Source organism: Mustela putorius, unplaced genomic scaffold, assembly GCF_011764305.1.
Source record: "Mustela putorius furo isolate JIRA1106 unplaced genomic scaffold, ASM1176430v1.1 tig00003845_pilon_pilon_pilon, whole genome shotgun sequence".
NCBI classification, from domain to species: domain Eukaryota; kingdom Metazoa; phylum Chordata; class Mammalia; order Carnivora; family Mustelidae; genus Mustela; species Mustela putorius.
In genome coordinates this window covers 15830194-15855563 of record NW_025421998.1, presented here as the reverse complement: position 1 = coordinate 15855563, position 25370 = coordinate 15830194, and the positions used below count along the sequence as shown (strand labels likewise).

Sequence of the window (25370 nt, the reverse complement as noted above, 5' to 3'; positions counted from 1 at the left end):
CAGGGAGCCTGATGTGGGACTTGATCCCAGCAGCCTGAAATCATGACCTGAGCTGAAGGCAAATGCTTAACCGACTGAGCCACCCAGGTGCCCTGTGTCTTCTTTAATTGGTTTCTTTAGTGTGTTATCATTTTCAGTATACAAACCTTTCACCTCCTAAATATTTTATTGTTTTTGGTGCTAATGTAACTGAGAATATTTACCTAATTTCCTTTTTGGATAATTCATTGGTAGTGTATGGAAATGCAACTTATTTTTTTAAAAGATTTTATTTAGTTATTTGAGAGAGAGAGAAAGAGAGTGCAAACAGAAGAAGAGGGTGAAGCAGTCTCCCCGATGATCAGAGAGCCCAATGCAGGGCTCAATCCTAGGATCCCTGGATCATACCTGAGATGGAGGCAGATGTCTAACTGACTGAGCCACCCAGGTGCCCCAGCAAATGACTTTTACAAGGTGATTAAAAAATTTTTTTTAAAGATTTACTTATTTATTTGAGAGAGAGAGAGCATGAGCAGGAGGGGCAGAGGAAAGGGGGAGACAATCTCAAGCAGATTCTACATTGAGTGCGGAGCCCAACAGGGGTCTTAATCTCATAACGTGAGATCATGACCTGAGCTCAAACAAAGAGTATATGGTGATTATTACACCCTGCAACTTTCCTAGATCTATTTATTCACTCCAACAAATATGTGTGTGTGCATGCATGTGTGTGTAATCATTAGGGTTTTATATATATGATCATATGTGATCATATAATCTGCAAACACAGACAATTTATTTCTTTTCAAACTTGGATGCCTTTTATTTCTTTTTCATGTCTAATTGCTCTGGCTAGGTCTTCCAGTATTATGTTGAATAGAAGTGGTGGAAAAGGACACCTTCATCTTGCTCCTGATCTTAGAGGAAAGGATTTTAGTTTTTCAGTATTAAGCTGGAGTTTAGCTGTGGGCTTGTCATATATGGCCTTCATTATATTGAGGTGTATTCTTTCTATACCCGATTTGAAAGTTTCAACAACATGAAGGGATATTCGATTTTGTCAAATAGATTTTCTGCATCTATTGAGACAATCATATGATTTTTATCCTTCATTCTGTTAAAATGTCTTTTAACACATTCTGACATCCCAGGATCCTTTTAATATGCCATTGAATTCTGTTTGCTAGAATTTTTTGTTACAAGCTTTTGCATCTAGACTTTTTTTTTTTTTTTTTTTTTATTTACAGATTTTTGCATCCATGTTCATTAGAGATATGGACCTACAGTTTTGTTTTCTGGTTTTGGTGTCAGTGTAATGCAGGCTTCATACCTTGGGTTTGAAAGTGCTGCTTCTCTTTAATTTTTTGGAAGAGTTTGAGAAGGAATAGTATTAATCCTTTATACATTTGATAGAATTCACCAGTGAAGCTATCTGGTTCTGGGCTTTTCTTTGTTGGGAGATTTGATTATTGATTCAATTTCCTTTACTTGTCTATTGGTCTGTTCATATTTTCTATTTCTTTTACCATACGACCCAATAATTCCATTCCTGGGTATATATCCAAATTGAAATCAGGATCTCAAAGAGATAGCTGTACTGCCATGTTTATTGCAGCATGATTCACAAGAATAATATTTAGAAATAGTCCAAATTACCATCATCAGATGAATGAGTAAATACAATGTGGAAGATGCATACAATACAATGTTATTCAGCCTTAAAAAAAGAAGGATATCCTACCATTTGTGACATCATGCATAGATGAGAAAACATACATTTTTCAAGCATTTAACAAGAAGTGCATATTATCTACACCTCTATATTTTTTTTTTATCAAAATCCATTTCTCATTTTAAATGTCCTTTCATCTAAAAGCTAAAGTGCTTTGAAGCAAAAGCTAAAGTGCTAATTCATGCATTTCTGGGCTTACAAATTTAACTGGGTTAAGAAATGATTGCATTATCTAGTTCTAATTGCTTAAAAGTGACCTATCATGTGATAGGCCAGTTACACAACCAGAGACGTGTTCTTACTCTGATTTGTTTTACTCAGTTCAATCATCACTTTTTCTTTACAGCATCTGGCTTTCCTAGACAATTCCTAGGGATTTCTGGAATACAAAATCCAAGGCCAAAACCTGTCCCGGACATCCAGGCAAACAAGGATCCCTGGAGCCTGAATCAGGAGGGAGCAGAGAAATTTTCAGGCTTAGGTGGTAGGTCTGGGGGAAGTTTGAGGTGAGGGATAAGAGGGGCTGCAGATAGAAAGGAGTAGAAGGTGACCGACTGTCACCACAGCCCTCTTACCGGCTGTGGTCCCCTCAGGATGATTATCCTTAGGGCAGACACTGAAGACCAGCCCAGTTTGAGGCTTTCATGAAGTTCTGGGTGAGGAACAGGAGATATCATATCGCCATGGAGAACATTATGCCTGGAAATAAGTGAGCCACAGAAGAACAAATGCTGCATGATTCCACTTACATGAAAAATCTATATTAGGCCATAGTTAACAACAGGGTGTTACGCACTTAAAAACTTGTTAAAAAGGTAGATCTTATGTTATGTTCTCTTACCAACAAGAGCAACATCAAAAGCAAGGGGACACAATAAATATTTTAGTGGTGATGTATATGTTTATTATCTTGTTTGTGGTGATGGTATCATGTATATGCACACATCTAAACTCATTAAGATTTCTGTATAAAATATATGCAACTTTTTGTGTATTCGATTTGCCTCAATAAAATTGAAAACAGAAAAAAAGAGGATAAGCACAAAACAAAAATGAGAATATCAAATGTTGGCAAAGATGTAGAGCAACTGGAATTTTCATTCACCACTAGTGAGCTGTAAATTGGTAAACCAAAATAAAACACTATTTGACAGGTTCTACTAATAGTGAATACAAGCATATCCTGTGGCACAGTAATACCATTCTTAGGGATATACCAAAATCAAATGTGCAACTATGTGCATCAACAGAGATCTACAAGAATATTTATAGTACTATCACTTGTGGCCACCCCAACTTCAAACAACTTCACCTCAAGCAATATTAGAATAAATGGAGAAACTTTGGAAGTGTATACAAAAATGAAAACAAACAACTACATTCTTTAATATGAATCAATATTATAGACATAGTACTGAGCTAAAAGAGCCACACAAGAGCACATACTACCTCTGTCCATATTCAATGGTTCAGGCAGGCAAAACTAATTTTGGTAGTAAAATTCAAATAGTAGCTATTTCTGTCCAGGCATGCAATGACTAGAACAAGTATAAGGAGAGATTCTATGTTCCTGGTAAATTTTCAAAATCTTGATCTAGGAGATGCTTACACAAGTTCATTCACTTTCCTACCAACACATACACTCATGATTACTGCACTTCTTTTGCACAAGTGTTATCCTTCAAAAATTTTTTCACACTGATCAGTTCAGAAATTTTTTAAAATTAAATTTGTTTCCATTTTAGCAAGTGCAGGGAGTTGCTCATATATTACAGGTAGGAATGCAAGTTGTAACAGCTACTTAAAGGAGCAAATGAAAGAATCTACTATGAAGATTTAAAATTTGCTATGAAGAATCTACTCTGAAAATTCTCTTTCCAGCACATTCACTTGCTTGTATTTCTACCCTGGAGAACAGTTGGATACAGGTACAAAAAGGAGTAGCATTTATGTATGTATGTATGTATGTATGTATTTTCAGCATGCATTTATGTTCAATGTAGCAATGCTTCTGACAGAAAAACAAAAAAGAGATTAAGTACATATCCAACCGTACGGAAATAATAAATTGTATCTATTGGTTCCGAGGACTGCCATGAAGTATCTTAAAAGAATGAGGTAGATCTATATAGAGATACGGAAAAATCTCAAGAATATAATGTTGATTGGGGAAAAAAAAAGCCTACACATATGTAAATGCATAGGAATTAGAAGTCATCATATAGGGACTGGGTTTGTAATTAGTGCCTGAATATGATTTTAGCCTATTTGTAACGTTTACATTTACTACTATGTGTAATTTAAAATTGATCATAGCACTTAGAACGTCTACTTTGAAAGGCTATCCATCCAGAAGGTAACAGTGGTTCCCTCCAAGAGGCGAACTGAATGCCTGAGAAACTGGAAGCGGAAAAATTTTCACTGTATGACCTTCTACACCTTTAAATATTTGAACTATAGATCATCTATTGGTAAAAAGATCTTTTAAAACTTAAAGGTAATTTGAATTAAAACAATCGTTAAAAGGCGCCCCATCTCGCGGGAAAACAAATATAATTATATGTGACTATAATTATTATGCCACAGGAGAACAGAGAAAGGGTCTCCTAAATAAGTCTGGGGGCTTTGAGGAGAATTCAAATTGGAGGTGACGTTTCAACAGAGAAATATAAGGTCCTACTTTTTCATTCCCCACCGGAGAGCACAGTGGGAAGTGCCAGGGACCCTGAAATCCAGGCATGACTATTTTCCGCAAACTGGAACCTAAATCTCCACCAAGAGACTACAGGAAAGCGAAAGAAGCAAAATCTCCCGCAGGGGAGAAGCGGCCCATTAAGAAAACACCGCGGGACAACACTCAATCAAGTCCAACCAGCTCGAGGCTCTCAAAACGAAGTCCAGATTCACACCCTCCCCTCGGGCCAAGCCAGCCCGCCCCCTCCCGGCTTCTTGTGTCGCTTACTGGGCAGCCAATGATCGACAGACCCTTGCACCAATCGCTGGCTCTGTTACGGGGGGCACGCAGGCCGCCGCCCAGTCTTTGGTCCCTCCGGCGAGGTGAGCCTCTGTGCGTCGACGTCAGCGTGTTGACGTCACGGGCCGGGTACTCGAAGAGGGCAGGGGGTGGTTGACTGCCGGCGGTGGGCTGCGCGTCGGCTGCTAGGCTTGGTGCCCGGGCCCGCCCCGCCAAGCCCCGCCCCTCCGCCCGCTTGGCGCGGGCGCAACCACGGAACCGCTGTCCCCGGGCCAGCCTGGGGCGGCCGGCCCGAAACCACCCGATAAGGTAGGCTGGGTTTCTCGTCACCCTATTTGACAGATTGGAAAACTGAGTCACCCGGGATCAAATGACTTGCCCGGGGCTCATGGTAGACCCCTGAACCGAGGCCAGAGCCGGAGCGTCGGGTGTTTGCGGAGCGCTGCGCGGTCCTCGGGGAGGAGGAGGGGCTAGGCAGGTTGTGTTTATAAAGGATGCAAAAGTGAAGTTGCAGAATGCTGGGCCCCACCTCGTTCCAGCGCTGAGGCTGGGATGCTGGTAGAGAGGTCTGCATTCCTTCCCCCTGCGGACCTCGAGGAGTCCTCGGTGGGGTCCCGCCCCGTGCTGGCGCCATGGCCCTCCGGAGTTAACCACGAACGGTGACTAGGGTGATGCGTGGGTTATACAGACAAGGTCGATCGTTGGCCTCTTTTACTCATTAAGAAAATCTGTGTTCAAAACAGAACAGCATTGAAAAATCAAAGCCCAAGTTGTGTTGTGGCCCTAGTTTCATTTCACTGCCTTGCCCACTCATAGTATCCGGCCATATTTTGAAATCAAAGTAGCATGCTTATTTTTGTTTAGGATTTTCTAGAAAGAGGGTTTTTTTGTTTGTTTGTTTTTGTCCCCTCCCCCTCTTTTGTTCAAATATGGGTTAACATTGTGGAACTTTTCTTACCCTTCCATTAATGTGCCAGTTATTCACCATGTCATTTGTCTTCTATTTCACAGATGGAATCACTGAATTCATCACTTGACTCAGTAATAGTTTGGATAAGTTTAGCAAGGTAACCAAGTAACAGGTCTAATTTCTCAAATATCCAGGAATTAGTTCAGATTGTTTACCTCAGAATCTTTGTTGAGAAAGGTTCTGAAAGATAATTCAGATAATTCAGTGTACCACCTACCCATCTACTCTCTTTCTAAAAGCAGGATCTCAAAAAATAAAACTTTTACGACCTTTGCTTTATGCATAGATTCATTCCCATAAAGTGAAAATGTGTGGTGTACAGTATGTACATACATATATAATATTTTCATTAAAAATTCATTCTCTTTAAATCTTGGTAAAGCAGTGAACTTTTAAGTCTGCATGATTGCATAAAACTGCATTAAAGAAGTGAAATTGAAGTCACTTTGGGAGACTTTTCCTTATGTTCACAGGATGGCAATTTCAATCATTTCAGTTTATTCTTTGAACAAGTTTATCAGATGAGTACCCCATCTGTGCCACATTTTGGTTTGAGGTGTTGGAGATTGAAAAGTTTACTTAGTTTACTGCCCTCAAATACCTTCCATTTTGGTGTCTAATAAACATGTAAAGAAAAATGACTATTTTAAATAATGATAAATGATAGAAAAAATAGTTCAGGATAAGGGGATAGAGTGTGACTGGGATATGGGGGAGTAAGAGAGAATTTAGATATGGTGACAAGAGAAGGTTTCCTTGAGGAAGTGATAGTTTGATGAGACCTAAGTGTTTAGAATGAGTCAGCCATGGGAAGATCTGGTGGAAGTTTCCAGGCAGACACTGCAGTGCAAAGGAGCTAAAGGAAAAATGGGCTTAGAGTATACCAGGGGTAAAAGAGAAACCATGTGGAATGGATTGAACCTTGGAGAGAGTGAGGTGGGGGGAGATGACACTTGAGAGGTGGGCATTCAGGCAAAAGGCATAGGATTTGTGTGTTGCCAAACGCCTCTTTATTTAATGGTCCTCATAGACTCTAGCTAGCTCTCTGTTTTATTTTGGTTATGAAATGATTGCAGCAATTCATTATGTATATATTTTTTCACCAGTAGTCTTCTCTCTTAATGAAAATACGTCTCTTTCCCTTTAGCACAGTGTCTCATGCTGTTTTTTTCCCATTCATTATTATGTGCAGGACTCTCAGCCTCTGCTTGTCTTCAGCTCCCTGCTTTTATCCTTCCTTCCTATGAGCCCTCCAATCTTTATGTGGGGTCACCCTTTGGAAAGGACTGGCAGTCACTCCCTGCTCTTGTCCAAGCTGAGTTTTAGGAAACTGCATGGTCAAATGGATTACCATTTTTCATCAGAGATTTTAACTAACCAGAGAGTTAATGTCTGCCTTTATTTAGTGCCTACACTGTGCCAGGAGCATTACATACATTCTGTCCTTCCAACATATTGCAAAGGTAAATATTAATCCTTCTTGATCAGAAGGGAAGCTTGCTTGTACTTCAGCCATCTAGCTAGTACTGAGTGAGCGTAGATTCGAACATTCCAGCTAGCCTGACCCCAAAGCCTAATCCACGTTACTCTACCTCACTGCTTCTCTGAATACATAGCTACAGCTACAAATCTCTATTATTTGAAGTTATATATTTTTTGAAGTTATATTTTTTGAAACGGCATTTTAGAGATCATGATTTAGTCTTCTTATTTTATAAAGATTTTATTTACTTATTTGAGAGAGAGAGAGTGCTGGAGTAAGGGGCGGGGCAGAAAGAGAGGGAGAAGCAGGCTTCCTGCTGAGCAGAGAGCCTGATGCTGGGTTTGATCCCAGGACCCAGAGAATCATCACCCCAGCCTAAGGCAGATGCATAACTGACTGAGCCACCCAGGCGCCCCTGAGAATACAGTATTTTTGTTAGTAGATTATAAATTTTTGTTAGTAGGCAGTGGTTTCGAAATGATTTTTTTTTTAAGATTTTGTTTATTTATTCGGCAGAGAGAGAGTGAGTGAGGGTGCACACAAGCAGGGGGAGCAACAGGCAGAGGGAGAGGGAGAAGTAGGCTCGATCCCAGGACCCTGGAATTATGACCTGAGTGGAAGGCAGACACCGACTAAGCCACCCCGGTGCCCCTCAAAAATGACTATAAAATTTAAGGTTTAATTGCACACATCTTTTTTTTTTTTTTTTCCTTTTTAAAGATTTTTATTTATTTATTTGAGAGAGAGAGAGGGAGAAGCCAGATCCCTTCTGAGCAGGGAGCCCAATGTGTGGCTTTATCCTAGGACCCTGGGATCATGACCTGAGCTGAAGGTAGATGCTTAACTGACTGAGCCACCCAGGTGCCCCTAATTGCACACATCTTTGAAAGGGAGTTCAAAACTTGTTACTGAATTCCTAGCATTAACCTTGTGCTTACAGGTGTGGGAACATTGTGTAGAGCTGCTGGCTCATACTCTTGTAAGCAAGTGGAGTTTCTTCCTAGAATTGAGGACGTCTTTGGGTCAGCTTTGGGATATAGCTTCTTTCTTGGTACTATATAATCAGTTTAAAAAATTAAGTAAAAATCGGTTCATGGATTTTATGGTTAAAAAATGAGTTGCTATGTTCTCCAATTTAAAAATACTCATTATTTATTTCCAAGCTTTGCTTCTTATGACTGGGATATGGTAGGTGAGTAATAGTAAACTAACAAATAGTTCAATTTACTTTCTGGTGATTTCTTGACTCTCCTGTAATGTAATAGGGATTGTCTTTCATTAGTTGAATTAGAATTATGTAAATGCATTTATCTTTCTTACACGTTGGAAAGTCTTAAATTTAGGCAAAAGAGAGCTTTTGCTCTTTAAGCCATTCACTGGGTATTTTGACTGAGTTTCTCTGTCCTTCAAGATTGTTCGTGCAACCAGTGTCCATGTTTTGAAGATCTAGGCTGTGATGAATTGGTCTCAGACTCTAGCGCCATCCTTTCCCGAACCCAGTGCCCCAGACTGAACCGGCTGTTTCAGCTTCTGTGTCTTTGCTTGTGTTCTGCCTGGAATGCCTCATAGATGGACAAATCCAGCCAAAGTTCTGCCTGTCCTTCCGTGTTTCATTTGTGCTGCTTATTTAATGGAATATTTCCTGTGTCTTTAACAGAAGCCTTCTCTTTCATAACACTTTTGGGAGTCTTTCTTTGTGATGTAGTTTACCAATCCTGGTATCTTTGATAATGCACTCTTTTATACATGGGTGTTCAAATTATATGTTTGCTTGAGCTTAGGAGACACTTAACTATTCTTGTTATACATGCAAAGTTTTTTGTAGCTTGTAGAGCCCTTTAGTTTTATTATACTTTTATCATCTCATCTTTGAGAGAAGCACTGTTCTGTTTTTCTTGGCTTTGATTCAACAGAACCTCTTTCCTGTTTCAGTTAAGGGTCTGACTTCTGCAGTTACCAAGGGATCCCTTGAGAGGAACTCAAATCTTTGGGTTATAAGTGGTCACAAGTAAAAATCATTGTTGCCTGTGTTTATGGTACTGGATAATATAATAGCAGTTCTAGCTTTTGAATATTAAAAATTAGAAAAGGCCCAGAGAGCCTAGCCAGGGATGCATGTGGTGCTGGGCTAAGAAGCCTGGTCCGTATCCCTGGCTGGAGACAGTGGAGGCTTGCACCAGATGTCATGAGTTCTACTGTCCTGCAGAGCTCGAGCCTGTCTGAGCTATTTTACTTGTTTTGTTTGTTCTCAATCTGGATCTTGAAGGTACCTGTTGTGATGACTCCCCATCACAGGACCCCTGCCAGCCTGCAGGATATTCCTGCGCAGGCACTGGAGTAGTATGGGGTTTGGTTGACTCTTTAGTTTAAAACCCTTCTCCTCTACTTCTCGTCTTGTCACAGTTTTCCAAAAACTATCTTGGGACCAGTGGGCATCCTCAGTGTATAAAACTTGGAGTGGAGAGGAATTTGGCCTAGTACCCTCTAAGTTGCAGTAGTCACTGGTTTCCACCACCCATGTGTTTTAGGACAGTGTGCTTTTCAAATCCTGTGCATTATTGCTCCCCTGGGTGTATTCTTGTTTGCTTTTTGTTTTAGGAAAATAGACTCTCATATTTTTGTTTTTGTTTTCTTTATATTAACCACTTGCTTGTTGAGTGAATATGTGGAACCAGGGAGTTTCAAGTACATTTTGCTATTTGTGTCGTACTTAAATTCATCAAGCAAGGAGCTCCTGAGCTATCAGAAATTTCTCCAGCTGAGCCAGGAGTACCAGCCAGTCCTCGCTTTGGGCATTATTGATAAGAGCTCACACTTAAAAGAGGGCTTCCTTTGGGCCAGCGCTGTTCTCATCGCTTTGTGTCTGGATTGCTCATCCTGTTGACATTTTGGGCTGGCTAGTTGTTGTTGTTGTTGTGGGAGCCATCCTACAGCATCCCTGGACTCTAACCAGATGCCAGGGACACCTCCCCCAGTTGTGACAACCAAAAACGTCTCACTGGCCCCAATACCTGCCCAACCACTGCTTTCTAGAAACTAATATATTCCTCGCAAAAGCTCTCTGAAGTACATTACATCATAATTGTCCTCATTTTACAGAAGGAGAAGCTGAGACACAGAGAGGTTAAAGTAGCTTGTCTCAGGTTACACAGATAGTAAGGAGGGGACTGACACTAGGCAGTGTTCTTTGTGAGCCCCATCCTCCCACAGCCAGCTGAGACTGGACCCCAACTATTGGGGATCCAAAGACCACGTAAACTAGGAGCCCAAACAAATGCCAAGAAGGACTAGGTGGGGCTGCATGTAAGTGAGGTGGCAGGATGTCAAACTGGGGAGCTGGGAAATATTGCCAGGATTGCCTATATTTGAAGAGAAACTAGAAATTTGGATCTATGAGGGGGAAAGTCTCATATTTTAGTATTTTAGTATTGGCAATTCGGTGTTTCTCTCTTGCCCTCTGTGTGTACAGGTGGTAAAATACACATTTTTATAGGACAGAGAGAAAGCATAAATTCTGGAATCCTGTAATGATTGTATCCTTGGAGAAGCAAACCACAACTACACCTCACTTTGTGGCAGCCAGAAACCCATTGAGTCTGGTTTAACGCTTTGAAGAGCATCTCTGCCTGCATTTCAGTAGCCAATGGACAGCTGTGGCCTTTGACGCATTTTCCTTGTCCTCAGTCTCTGACCCCCTTAGTCGAGCCTGTGTACCCTCATGCCCCGGCTCTAGGTATGAAAAGCGAGCCCTCACTCCCGTGCTGACCATCCATGGCCCTTGTCACCTGTCCTCTTTCCTGGCCCAGCCGCACCCTCTGAGGCATGCTCACATGGGGTCCCTCCCAGACCGTCCATGGCTCACTGGTCCTGGACATGCTCCTGCACCTCCGTTTTTAATTTACTCCAGTCTTCCCCTTATTCACAATATGCATTTCCTTTCCATTTCTTGCAAAGTCATATGTTTACTCTTGGGCCAGCTTTTTCATGAAGGCTTTTCTGGTCACCACAATCCAAAGTTCAGTCTTCTCTGTATTATAATTATCTTAGGCTTTGATTTCTAATTATTTCTATAACCATTTTACCTCCTTTATAAAACTGTTCTACTTGAGGATCAAGGGCTTGTCTTTCTCATTTTGGTTTTCCTCACAGCTTCTAGCATAGTATTTTACTTGTGGTAGATTTTAATATCTGTCTACTTGGGTCCCATTCCTTTAGTGGTTTCTTTCCCTTTTTCCATATATTTATATCAGTTTATGTAGTGTGTTGTTGGGATGACTTCAGTAAATAGCATTGAAAATACATTGGAATAAGAGATGACCAAATTAATTAATTTGGGACATTTTGATTCATTGTTTTGTCAGTTACAGTAATTAAAGAAAGTTAAATATTCTTGGTTCATTTAACGTAATATACTGAAATCCCAGACATGTGTATAAATTTGCCTAATTTTAGTTAACAAGCACCCAGACCCCAGACTTTTATATGATGATATTTGTGATTCATGAATTAAACAAATCAAATGCATAACCCATAGCTAGGCATTTCCCTAGGTGTGAAGGATTATATGTCTACATGTCTTGTAGGAACTGTTGGTCTAGCACTGGGAAAAGGACATGTGAATAATGTGTGAAAGATTCGAGGTGCCATAAAAGATGCATGACATGTGTGTCATCCAGTGAGTTTATGGAAGGTTTCTTTGAGGAAGTGGTACTTAAGCTTCCTTAAATAGTGAACAGGCTTTTATTGCTGTTGTTTAAGTGCTCTGATGATAAGACTCTCCAGGAAAATGGAGCATTAGAGCAAAGGCATGGATGGTGAAATTTCCTCCTGCACAGGGAACTAAAAATAGGCCCCTATGACTAGAGCCCTGAGTATGAGAGAAAGGGGATAAAATGGTTCGTTCGAGTTTTCATTTTTTAAAAAAAACTAGCGTGATACCAGGATGGAAGATGTTTCAGAGATGAGTGAGTCTGAATTATTGAGTAATGTGAATGAGTGATAATTGGGAAAACTGGAAAAGTCCAGTAAAAGATATTAGGGAATGACATGGTCACCAGTTCGGAAGATGAAGCTCATAGCAGAATCAAATTTAATGCTTATCTTCATAATAAAAGCTGTACACAAGAAATTATGGGTTATTATTTGTTAGTTTTTCCTTCCCTAAATATTTTTTGAAGTATTTACGGGTAGTATGTATGTTCTACACCAATATCTGTATTTTTAAGTCATTCTTACAGTTTTGTTTTTGACTTTGTAATTACTTATCTCTTGTTACATTATTTTAGAGCAAATAATGGAGCTGGTTTCAAACCTTTTTGAGAACCTTGAGAGCTTAAAGAGATCCTACTACTTTTTTTTTTTTTTTTAGATTTTATTTATTTATTTGACAGAGATTATAAGTAGGCAGAGAGGCAGGCAGAGAGAGAAGGAAGCAGGCTCTCTGCGGAACGGAGAGCCTGATGTGGGGCTCAATCCCAGGACCCTGGGATCATGACCTAAGCCTAAGGCAGAGGCTTTAACCCACTGAGCCACCCAGGCGCCTGAGCTCCTACTACTTTTATGATATCCTCTACCTCTGTAACATTCTCTGAATCCGTTCTCATTATGAGGCTTTAATTCTGTTTCCTGAGTATATTAGCCTATAACTGCACTGAGTCTTATGTGGTCTTTGTTTTTGTGATTCTGTTTCCTGAAGCATAAGCTAAAGTCATCTGATGCTGATCTTCTGAAGATCAGTTTCCTATATGGCCACCTATGAAGTCTGATGAAAGAAGGAAAGGTTACAGTTTTTTTTTTTCCCCTTCAAATCCAGATGTCAAGATTTTGCCATTGATTTTCTTAATCTGTCATGTGCACCAAGCAGACCTTCACCCACCATAAAGATTAGTAATTATGTTAGGAACTATGTGCCATTTTGTATACCAGAGTAGGAGGTGACATATGTAACTTCTGCCTGTTGGTAGATACTCCTGGGCAAAGATGTGAATGACCGTTCCTTCTCTTGGCTTGTCCTGGTTTGTGAATTAGGGAGTTGGCCTTGGATAATGCCAGGGGCAGTTGATACTCCGTCTTCCCTGGCATTGCTCTTGGTGTACTACTTCTCCCAGTGTTGGAGCCACCAAGGAGCAGTGAGGAGAGGATGGCTTTGTCAGCTAGAGTGACATTTGCAGGAATGTTTATTTCTCCTCTTTTTTTTTATTTTTTTAAGATTTTATTTATTTATTTGACAGACAGAGATCACAAGTAGTCAGAGAGGCAGGCAGAGAGAGAGAGAAAGGGAAGCAGGCTCCCTGTGGAGCAGAGAGCCCGATGCGGGGCTCGATCCCAGGACTCTGAGATCATGACCTGAGCCGAAGGCAGCGGCTTAACCCACTGAGCCACCCAGGCGCCCCTATTTCTCCTCTTTCACGGAAAGGGTCTTGTGCCTTTGAATGAAGAGAAACCCTGCTCCTCACTTCTGAATAACCACCTTAGCTTTGCTGTCTACTTGTCAGCTGGCCAGCTACAGCTGGCTACTCTACAGTTTTTCCCCTGTAGAGGAGATAAGTTTGGGGAGGGCTGTGGAGAATGTGTGATGAACATATTCTTAATTCTAGTCATTGAGATGAAGAGAGACGGTTACTAAAAGAAGTGTCCACTTGTAGCCACTTGGCTATGATTCGTGGGAGGTCATTGAGCTCACTGTCTTGGGACATTACTGATTTTCAGATAGAGATCAATAAGATCGCAGTTCTGTCCTGAGAACCGAAATCCTCTTTTTGAAAATTGCTTGCAGTGAGCACTGACGAAATGGCAGTACATGGCGCAGAGATGTCTTCATATGCATTGGAAAATATTTAGGTTGCATAACTGAGGGATTTGTTGGTTTACAGCTTCCTCTGGAGCTTCTGGGGTGTAAATGAAACTGGCCGCTGTGTGTGCAGGGCAGGGACAGTGAAGAAAGAGGCAGACCATTTCACATTTGCCATGGCAGTTGTAGGGATGAAGGAACTTACTTACAAGGCTTGTCTTGAGCAGTTGCAAGATGAGTAGTTTTCCTCACCCGGCCTCCAGAATCTTCAAAGTTTATGTCAAGGCCTCAAGTGAGTTCAGTCAGTCACACACACCCAGTCCAGATGGTCTCAGCACCACAGTTCTATTTCAAGCCTGTATCTTTGGAGCAGCTTCTGAGAGTGAGGAAGACGAGCAGAATATACATTCCAAGGACAGGAAAGGGGGTGGCGAGTCTCCTGGTGGCCAGGTCCAGCTCACAGGTTGGCTGGTGGTCACATCGTGACGATCTCCTCCAAAGGAAGTAATATGATGGTTGACTCCATCGTTGCTAAAGCTGGTAGCACATCCTGAAGAGGAAGTTTTAAATATTCATGAGAATGTGTGCACTAAGGAGGAACACGGTTGCTCTGAATTACCACCTACTGACGGTTGAGAGTACTAATGAATGCAAAATTGGGAAAAATAGTGCTAACTCCATAATAACCATAATAACTGATTTCCTGTGATTTTTTAGGAAAGCTAAAAGTAGATTTTGTTCTGTGGGAAGAAGAAAAAGTTCTGGAAAATGGTGAGTAGTCAGCAACCAAGAAAATCAGCAGTCTTTTATACCTGTGGAAATGACTTTGTTTGACTCATGAAGGGAAATGGGGTTATGTATAGCTTCTGTGACCTAGAAGATTAAAATAAAGTTGTTTCTAGGTGAGCTGTGAAGGTAGTATATGAGTATAGAAGTTAGAGCTGAAGCTGTGAAAGGGAGAAAAGCTGTAAAAATCTATTTGAGCACCAAAAGAGATCTACTGGAAGAAGACTCAGAGTTTGGAAAGAAACAGTAGAAGTTGGAGGGAAGTAGCTGTAGAGACCACGTTGTTCCGGTTATTCTGGGCCACCTGATAGCTGTTTTTGAAAAAGATGAATATTCTTGTTTGCCAGAGCCCATCTTGAGAGAGATTTTTAAATTTGGATGGTGATGAGATGTGGCTGTAACCTGCCAGCCATCTGACTCAGCCAGGGCTGGTGGCGTAATTGTCTACCGAGTTGTCAACCCTTGCGGAGGTAGTGAGCGAACAACATGAACTACCCAACGTGACTGGCCATTCCATGGCATGCTGCCATTTTGCCAACCTGTGATCTGTGGAAGAACAAATCTACATTGTCAAGTGTCCTTCCTCTCCCCAGCTGGCTCATCTTCCCTTGGACCAGGCAACACCCAGGGGCATGGTTATTGTCGGGGTACTCACTTGACTAGCTTCCTTCCTTCTTCTCTTCCTTTTCCTCCCTCTCTCCCTCCCTCCCTCCTTCCTTCCTTCCTTCCTTTCTTCCTCTTCGTCATTCCCTTCTATTATTTATCTAGCTGTCTCCTCAAGTAGATGGCAGTTCTGAAAGCAGGGGAACACTTAACATTGCTTTTTGAAACCTTTTAAATGTCCTTGGGGCTTTACATTTTGTAGGTGTTCAGTGCTTATTATTTAATAAAATGAGAATTTTAGTGGACTTAGAGTGGGCCCCATCTTAATTATTTTCTGTTCTACAGATAAAGGAGCCTTGTTTTATTTTCTCATCTTTTATGGAAAGAAGGGAGGACATTCAAATTTCTGTTTTATTGAATTCTTTTAACTTCCATCCCTAAGCTACGAACTCTAAAATTTCTCTCTCTAGTTCAGATCTCTTCCCTGAACTCCTGACTTCTTTCTGGCAATTTCCTTTAGTAAGAATAACTATCTACTTGGATATTAATAAGCATTTCAAACTTGATGTGTCCAAACTGAACTGATGTTCTTCCTCGAAGTTGCCTTTCCACGATCTTCTCCATTTCCGTAAATAGCAGCTCCATCCTTCAGTTTCCCCAGGCTGTAAACCCAGCAGTTCTCTTTCCGTCCTTCCTTTATCCCTGACCCCACAGCCAACCCATCAACAAGTGCTTTCGACTCTGTATTTAGAACCAGTCTGTTCTTACCACCTCCATGCTACCATGCTAGTCTAATAAGTCAGTGCTTTACCTCCTTCCGGAATCTGTTACCGTATCTGCTGATTGGTCTTCCTGCTTCTATGGCTCTCTCAGCTAGAGAGCCTCTGCTGAAAACCTTCAGTGTCTTCCTGTCTCATTAAAATCTTTACAGTGGCCTATAAGGTTTTCTGCCTCTTCTCAACTTCTCTCTTATCTCCTCCTGCTGCTCTTCAGTTTTTTTTTGTTGTTGTTGTTTGTTTTTGTCTGTTTCTTATTTGCCTGACAGAGATCACAAGTAGGCAGAGAGATGGCAGAGAGAGAGAGGAGGAAGCAGGCTTCCTGCTGAGCAGAGAGCCCGATGCGGGGCTGGATCCCAGGACCCTGAGATCATGACCTGAGCCACCCAGACGCCCCTGCTCTCCAGTTCTGTTACTTAGCTACAGCCAAGCTGAAAGCTAATGACTGTCTGTACTCCAGGGTGGCCAAGTCCACCCACCTCAGGGCAGTGCCCTTACTCTTCCCTCTCCCTGCAATGCTCTTTGCTGGTCTTTGCTCCACCTCGTCGGTGAGGTCATTGTAAACACGCAGTTTAAATGTACAGTGCTTTTTTATTTACCTCCTGCCCCCTTTAGAAAGTCTGCCTTCCAGAGGGAGAGAGAGAATCCCAAGCCAGTTCCCCACTGAGTGGGCAGCTAGATGTGGGGATGGATCCTGCAACCCTGATATCATGACCCCAGCTGAAATCAAGTCAGACATCTAACCAGCTGAGCGCCCAGGCACCCCTGATGTAACTATTTTTATAAGCAGCTTCTGATTCAATAGCCTATTCACTTATTTCCACTGATAAACAATCATGTTATTTTCAGTTTTTATGTGACTCTAACCCAATAAACATGCTTGTGAATAAATACTAAAAAAAAAAAAAAAAAAAAAAAAAAAAAAAGTCTGCCTTCTTCCCAGGTCATGATCTCAGGGTTCTGGGATCGAGCCTTGAGTCAGCCTCCCTGCTCAGCAGCCAGTCTGCTTCTCTCTCTCCCTCTGTGATCTATCTCTCAAATAAATAAAGTCTTTAAAAAAATGAAAAAGAAAGTAAGCTCTGTGAGCATAGGAAATATTTTTTATTTCGTTCGTTGCCACATCCTATGTTCAGAGGAAGACCTGGTACAGCTTTTCGGTGGTCGATACATATTTGTAGAGTAAATGAAGTAGACATAGTATATTCCTGGCAAACTTTGAATTTTCAGAAATTATCAAGTGCAATTTTAAAATTTTGTAGTACACATCTAGATTCAGTTTCTCAGTATATGTTTGAGTTCGCCTCATAAATTTCGCAAACATCAATATACATTTATCCAGCCATCTTTAAATCTTAATATTTCTATATTTAGTGTCAAAAAAAGTTCACTAATATTTTTACTATTGCTATAGAAATAGATTGCTTAGAAATTAAGTTTCTATAAAAACAGGTTTGGGCTGGCGATTCACAGATCTGTACCCCTGGGGATAAAAATACATTCTATGTTTATTTTTAAAAAATTAATTAATTAAAAAAAACAGGTTTGGGTTTGGTAGATAAATTAGTGTTGTTAGAAGACTTACTTAAAAATACTATAGCATATTTGTTTTTTGCTTTAATTTTTCGTGGTCATTGATATCAATTTCTAAATAAATCTTAGTCCTAAAGCATATCATTGAAAGGTTAAGTCCTATTTATGCACATATGGTTACTTTGATCTGCTGATATTAGCAGAAATTATTGAGTGATATAAGACTGCAAGAAATGACAGAGGTTTTTGACAGAAAGCTTTAAATGTGTGTGTTGGGGGAAGTGGGCAGGAGGAGGGCGGAAAATAGCAGCAAAGAGAGAGCAGATTTATCAGAATGGAATAAAAGCTTTCATTATATCCCAAGTGAGTAAACAACACTAGAAAAGACCTAGAAAATAAATATTTGGAATGAAACAGTGGAAAGTATATAGAGAGATATTACTATGGAGTCAGAAATTCTAAATTCTTTTTTTTTTTTCAAAGATTTTATTTATTTATTTGACAGAAAGAGATCACAAGTAGGCATAGAGGCAGGCAGAGAAAGAGAGAGGAGGAAGCAGGCTCCCTGCTGAGCAGAGAGCCTGACGCAGGACTCGATCCCAGGACCCTAAGATCATGACCTGAGCCAAAGGCAGCGGCTTAACCCACTGAGCCACCCAGGTGCCCAGAAATTCTAAATTCTTAAAGAGAACTAAGAGAAAGAACAGAAGGAAGTGGTATTGAAGTATAGCAATCAGTAGTCGTATAATAAATCAGCTGCATGAATTAAACAGCATCTGGTATGTCCAAGCCTCGGTGGATGGTGCCGTGTAAAAAAATCTCTCCCCAAGTCTAGGAAGAGTTTGGGTACTAATATGTGGAACCAAATGAAGGACAGATTTGGCTTCTAAAAGCTTATAGAAAAGTGATTATCTTGTGCACATGTTCATTAAAGACCTGGGCAAACTTTAGAGCCTAGACTGTTGCTCAGTATACTCTCCAATGTTCCACTTAGGCCCCAGGACAACAACCAGAAAGGCCATTAGTAGGGGTTTGACTTAACACTGGCGAACATTCAGACAGAATACCTGCCATCTTCAGTCACAAGTACTTAGGAAGTCTTCAACCAGTTTTCATTTGTGTGGAGATAATTTGATAGTTACATAAAGGGCAAAATTATTTTGCATGCCTCTTACAGAGGTTTTCCTTTTAGTCTGTCACTTAAACTGTCTTGTATAGAAGAATTATGCAAATATGTGCAAAATTCATGTGCATTGTTTTATAGAATGATAAGTTATTTCTGAAGATGATTCTGGTTCCTCTGTGCTCCGAAAAGTAGCTCACAGTGTGGCAGAGTTAATTTAATGATTTTTTTTTTGTAATGAAAATTTACATTTGCTCTCTGTAATAGCAGTATGCTACATGTTACATGTATGTATGTACAACTACATGTATACATTATACTTAAATTTGTATCATATGTAGGTTTACAGATACAGATGGATGGATGGATAGATACATAGAGGCAACTCTATTACAAAACATCTTTCTGTCCTCCTGTTTTCTGAACTATTCATAAATTAAGCCATGTACTTCATGACGCTTACTACTCAGTACTTCAGCATGCGTCTCCTAAGAATAGGGGCATTCTTCTACATAACCAGGAGACTGGACTGTAATCAATTCTCCAATTGTTTTCTGTAACTTTTTCTCTTCTCTTTTCTTTTTCTTTTATTTTTTTTTTCTTTCATATTCAAGATTCAATCTAGGCTTGTGTATTGCATTTGGTAGTTGTATCTCTTGATGTTTTTTTAAGTTCAAAGAGTATCCACAACACTTTTCCTTCTTTCTGTTCTTGTTTTGTTTTAACCACATTGACTTCTTTAAACAGTCTGCAATACCTGTCGTGGAGAACATCCCAAAACTGTGTCTATCTAACTGTTTCTTTATGACTAAAATCAGGTTAAACATTTTTGCTAGGGTATGTCATGATAGATAAGTGGTGTTGTATACTTCTTACTGCATCACATCAGGACATATATAATAATGTCAGCTTATTCCAATATTGATGATGCTGTTTGATTGGGTACAGATGGTGGCTGCTAGATCTCTTCACTGTAAAGGTGTATTACTCCCAGTGGACTTATTGGATAATCTGAGGGATAATACTTTTGAGACTGTGAAGATCCTTTTTCTCAACAACCTCTTAATAATTTTTAGCATCTGTTGAAGATTCTTACGTGGTTCAATTACTCCAACTGTGGGTTACAAATTGTTGATTTTTCTAATTTCATTATCTCTTCTTCCTTTTTTATCTTTTTTTTCGGTAAAGGAGAACTTCTGCCCCATCTCTCTCTCTCTCTCTCTTTTACATACTAATGGACTTCTGGAACTTTTAGATTTTACTAACATTACTGCCATTACTTATTTTCATGTTCAGGTTGTCCCACATTGGCCAGTGGGAGCCCCTCAAGACAGCCTATACAATTATTTTAAATGATTTTGGGTTCTTTGTGTATCTTCTGTAGGAAATCTTTGCTTACAGAAATGTTTAAAAATATTCTCCTATACATTCGTATTTTTTGCACAGTGTGAGTCAGGGTTCAAAGTCCTTTTCTTTTCATTTGTTGTCTTTTTACCATTGGATTGCTCTGATATTTTTGTCCAAAGTCAAGTGATCATATAAGTGCAGGTCTATTTCTAGGCTCTCTTTTGTGTTCCGTTCATCTATTTGTTGACCTTTATGTTAGTGCCATACTGTTTTCATTACTGAAGCTTTATAGAAAATCTTTATGTTAGGCAATGTGAGTCTTCCAATTTTGTTCTTTTTTCTCTCAAAATTGCTTTGGATATTCTCATTTCTTCGCCTTTGTATATATGTATTTTAGAATTAGCTTGTCAATTTCTACCAAAAAAACTTGATGGGATTATTATTGGGATTGAGTTGTATGTATAGATTGATTTGGGGGAACTGAAATATTAATACTATGAGTTCTTCTACTCCATAAACATTATATATTTCTCCATTTATTTTCATCTCTATTTTCTAAGCAGAAATTTTCAGTGTTGAGAACTTGCATATATTTTGTTAAATTTATTTTAATGTTTTTGATGCAATTTTAAATAGTCTTTTTCGGTCTGTATTGTTTTCAAAGGTTTATTTATTTAATTTGGAGAGAAAGAGAAAGTGCATGCAGAGGGAGGGGCAGGAGACAAGCAGACTCCCTACTCAGCGGGGAGCCTGATGCAGGGCTCAGTCCTAAGACCCTCAGATCATGACCAGAATCTAAATCAAGAGTCAGACGCTTACCTGACTGAGCCACCCAGGCACCCCATGTTTGTCTGTCTTTAATTTCTTCCCACTTTCACTGTCCGGAATGAAGGGACTGGTAAGTAGGTGAATCCCAAAATTTTAAGCAAACTTTTGCTTTAAAAAAAAAAATGAAAAGCAAAAATAATCTTGTTGCAGCATAATAAAGGTCATTACAGACATCTGCGTATGCTTTTCTCTGCTCTGGCAGCAGGGTGTGGAAGAGTGGGAGGAAGCCAAAGCTTCCCTGAGAAAGCAACCTTTGAATTAAGGCTTACAGGTTGAGTAAGCCATAGACATAAGGAGAGTAGCACTCCAGGTAGAGAGAAAAGTACAAGTAGAGCTTCCAGAGAATTTGATTCCTTTAGGGAAGTGCTTACAATTTCTTGCATGAAGTGGTTCTGAAGAGGGAGGCAGAAGTAGACCATGTGTTAGGTTAGGCAACATTAAAGAGTTTCAGGTGTGTCTACCTGAAGGTCCCAGGAAACTTTAATAAATAATCATATCTCAAATTTGCTTCTCTAAAAAATTTACAGGTGTTTGATGAGAATTCTTTTTTTATTAGATTATCAATAAATTTCTTTATCTTGTGTGCCTTGTCTTTTCTTTGCCCATTCTTCCGGTTGAATTTTAAGGTTTTCATTAGGTCTTTAATCACCTTTAAGTTTCACTTTCTAGGGGCGCCTGGGTGGCTCAGTGGGTTAAGCCGCTGCCTTCGGCTCAGGTCATGATCTCAGGGTCCTGGGATCAAGTCCCGCATCGGGCTCTCTGCTCGGCAGGGAGCCTGCTTCCTTCTCTCTCTCTCTGCCTGCCTCTCAGTGTACTTGTAATTTCTGTCAAATAAATAAATAAAATCTTTAAAAAAAATAATACCAACTTATCTAAAAAACAAAAGTTTCACTTTCTAACGTAATATAGGGAAGCTTTTGATTTTTATGTATTCATATGTATCTCTTTGTAGATGTTCTTTTAAATTCGTCATCCTAAAAACATTTATTTACCTGCAGTTTCTTCTACTGCATAACACATTCAAATGGTTTTGTTTCATTAACTTTTTAAAAATTTATTATTTTTTAAAAAAAATTTTAAGTTTATTTATTTGACAGAAAGAGAGGTAGCTTTGATAGAGAGAGAGAGGTAGTGAGAGCAAGAACACAGGCAGGGATAGTGGGAGAGGGAGAAGCAGGCTTCTCGGTGAGCCCGATGTGGGGCTGAATCCCAGGACTCCTGGGATCATGACCAGAGCCAAGGCAGACACTTAATGACTGAGCCACCCAGGTGCCCCTTGTTTTGTTAACTTTTAAATGGAACCTTCAGTATATTTCGATGTATAGATTTCTTTCTCCATGAGCCATAATGACTATTTAATAGTTTCTTTCTTTTGTAACTGAATTTAGATGGCATTTTTATCATCTGTAAATATTTTTTGCTGAAGAGCTTAAAAGTACAGGCCAGATGGCTTATAGGTAATACGTTTTCCTTGATCTTTAGTGTTTTTTTTTTAATTGAACTAATACTTGGTAGTTAATTTCCTTTCTCAGTTAAAATTTCTGACTTCTGATAAATCAGCATTGTGGCCTCTCTGTCCACTTGTGTGGCCCATGAAGATTGGCACACACTCCTCTTCTATCTGTTGTTCCTTGTCTCCGCGTGATTATACTTGCCACTTTTTTCCTTCAGTCTGCAGTTGTTTTTCTTATATCACTAGTTTGTTTCCCTATATCTCTTTCAAAACCTGGAGAATAAGAGACTTGAAAGGGCCTCGCTTTAAAGAAAGTGGAAGACAGCAGGTCAATATGGAGATGAGCCGCACAAAATTTGAAATCATCCCAGTTCCCCCGAATTGAAAACCAGTCAAAATTTACATAATTTCAAAGCTTTTTGGCCCACATGAATCATAAGTTGTGTTCATGCATGCTTTTGAAATGCAAAGAAACCGAAATATCTGCCTCCTTATTAGGTTTAGCTTTTATTTATATGAGTTTTGATTAATTTATGTGATGTTTCAGAAATACCTTCAAATATGGGAGTCTTACTCATGGGAGCTGTTGTGAGGTTAAATGACTCTATTGTAAATTAAGTACTCCGTAATATGCCCAACTCAGTTTGCACTAACAAAATTACTCATTTTGCTATTAGGTTAATATGTGGTATATATAGTGTTATATACATGGTCATAGGTGGGATTAGTTAATACTTGTGTTCTTTGTTCTTGTGTGTTTTTGGACAGTTAAGTCAGGATTATGCTAGTTTTATTTAGTACTATAATAGCTTTTTTTTTTAATGTTCTAGAGTAGTTTGCAAGATTTTATCTTTTTTTTTTTCTCAAATTTTGAAATACTGAGCAAACTGTCTTGCTGTAGTTCCTTTGCTAGGTAATTCTTTGTCAACTTTTTTACTTTTCTTTTTAGGATGGTTCATTCTAATCAGGCCATCGTCTTCTTGATAAATCAAGAATACTAAAATATTTCCAGAGTATTACCTTTATGATGCTGAAATGTAATTATTGTTAAGTATCATTTGTAGCTTGAAAAATAGCCTCTCCTATAGTGGTACTTTTATTTCTTTCTTAATCTCTCTTTTCCCAATCTAGGTTTACCTCTTTGCCTATTTCTTGGGTTTAATTTATATATTTTAAATCTGTGGAAATGTTCATCCATGTACAAAAATAGAGCATTGAGTGTGATGAATCATATTGTACCCATTCCCCAGCTTGGAACATTTACCATTCTCCTTTAGGACTTATTTATTAATCGTACTTAACTGTTTTTTCTTTTTTGATATTTTTCCCTATAAGATACATGTAGTTTTTGTAGTCTTAAAATTTAAGTGCCTATTTTAAAAATTTTGTTGCTTACTTAAAAAGTAATTAAAGTACTTTAAGAAGTGAATTTGATGCTAAGCACAGCTTTGACAGCTTTCCACTGCTTTTACTGCCATTTAAAAAAAATCATACAACCCAATTTATTTATTTATTTTTTTCAGAATAAGATGTTTTACTTTCATTGAATCTACTTCTCATCCTGAGAGGAGAAAATGGATATTTACATTGAACATCAGAGAGTTTGACATGTTCTTACTTAGTTCTTGCTTAGTTAGTTGGACATTTTCAGAATTAATTTTTTTTAAGATTTATTTATTTATTTGAGAGAGAGAGAGAGAGAGAACAGACATGCACAGGCAGGGAGGTGGGAAGGGCAGAGGGAGAGAGAGAATCTCAAGCAGACTCCATGCCGAGTGTGGAGCCCGACCCGGGACTTGATCCTAGGACCCTGAGATAGGTCCTGACCCCAAATTAAGATTCAGATGCTTAACCAGCTGAGCCACACAGGTGCCCCTTCAGAATTCTTTTATAAACAACTCTCTAAACATTTTCCTAAGGTCTTGCTGTTGTTTTTTAAATATTAAAAATTTTAAATATATTTACTTCAGTATTTTAGAAAATAGTGTTCTGATTGTTATGTGTTGTTTTTTCCTATGTACAGTTCCTAATTAAAAGACTTATTGAATTAGATTTTATTTAGCAATATAGTTTTATGCTAAATTTTATAAGCATAACATCATATCCTCAAAAAAAGCATATTGTCTGTGATTGAGGGGTTAAAAAATAATTATCAGTCTTTAAAAAATTATGTATTCAAATAATCTGCATCCATATGTATGTCTTTAAAATACCAAATAGATTGTTTTAGAGAAGTAAACTGTCAACACTTCCATTTCATTTTCTTCACTCTTACATTGTCTTCATTTTTAAGATGGGCTTTTTTCCTCTGCATACATTATTGATACTGAGTGTTAAATCTTAAATCTGATTACAAATGTATTATACTTCTCAACTTTTAGAAATCCAAATATTAGCTATACTTGCTAAGTTGAGAGGATATATCTCAGAATCTGTGTACTTATTAAGAGCCTTTTGCTGAACTTTCCCTGCTTTTTAGTGGTTATAAATGAATAATCATACTTAAATACTTGTAGGTCAGATTTTTTAAAAAGCAAATGTACTGTATTACCATTACAGAGTCAAGTTCAGTTATTCTAGCTTTGTTTTGAGCCTGATAACTGTGGTCCTCTTAATAATTTACTTGCAGTAAATTATTGATAACTGCATGTAAGTTCGCAAATCAGTGCAATACATTACGTTAATAAAAGAAGAATAAAAACCATATGATCCTCTCAATAGGTACAGAAAAAGCATTTGACAAAATATATCGTCCTTTCTTGATAAAAACTCTCCACCATGTAGAGATAGAGGGAACATAGCTCAGCATCATGAAAGCCGTATATACGAAAGACCCACAGCGAATATCTTCAGTGGAGAAATCTGAGAGCTTTTCCCCTGGGGTCAGGATCAGGACAGGGATGTCCGCTCTCACCACTCTTGTTTATCATGTGAGTTGTGAAAGATATATTGGAAAAATACTGGAGTGAAAGTACAACTTTCTATAATTCTCTTTT

At 39.1% G+C, this 25370-nt stretch overlaps 1 protein-coding gene across 6 annotated transcripts in view; it reads left to right on the top strand.

The window, feature by feature from the left end:
- The first annotated feature begins 4777 nt into the window (after positions 1–4777).
- STARD3NL (STARD3 N-terminal like) overlaps positions 4778–25370 on the top strand; it is a 53709-nt gene continuing 33116 nt past the window's right edge. Inside the window, exons 1-3 of one of the 6 annotated variants that reach the window (XM_045089640.1) lie at positions 4778–4994; positions 5697–5752; positions 14646–14699. The gene's annotated coding sequence lies outside the window, so the exon portion shown is untranslated. The remainder of the gene's footprint in view (positions 4995–5696; positions 5753–14645; positions 14700–25370) is intronic. The other 5 variants (XM_045089641.1, XM_013059952.2, XM_013059945.2 and 2 more) reach the window with 5 other exon arrangements.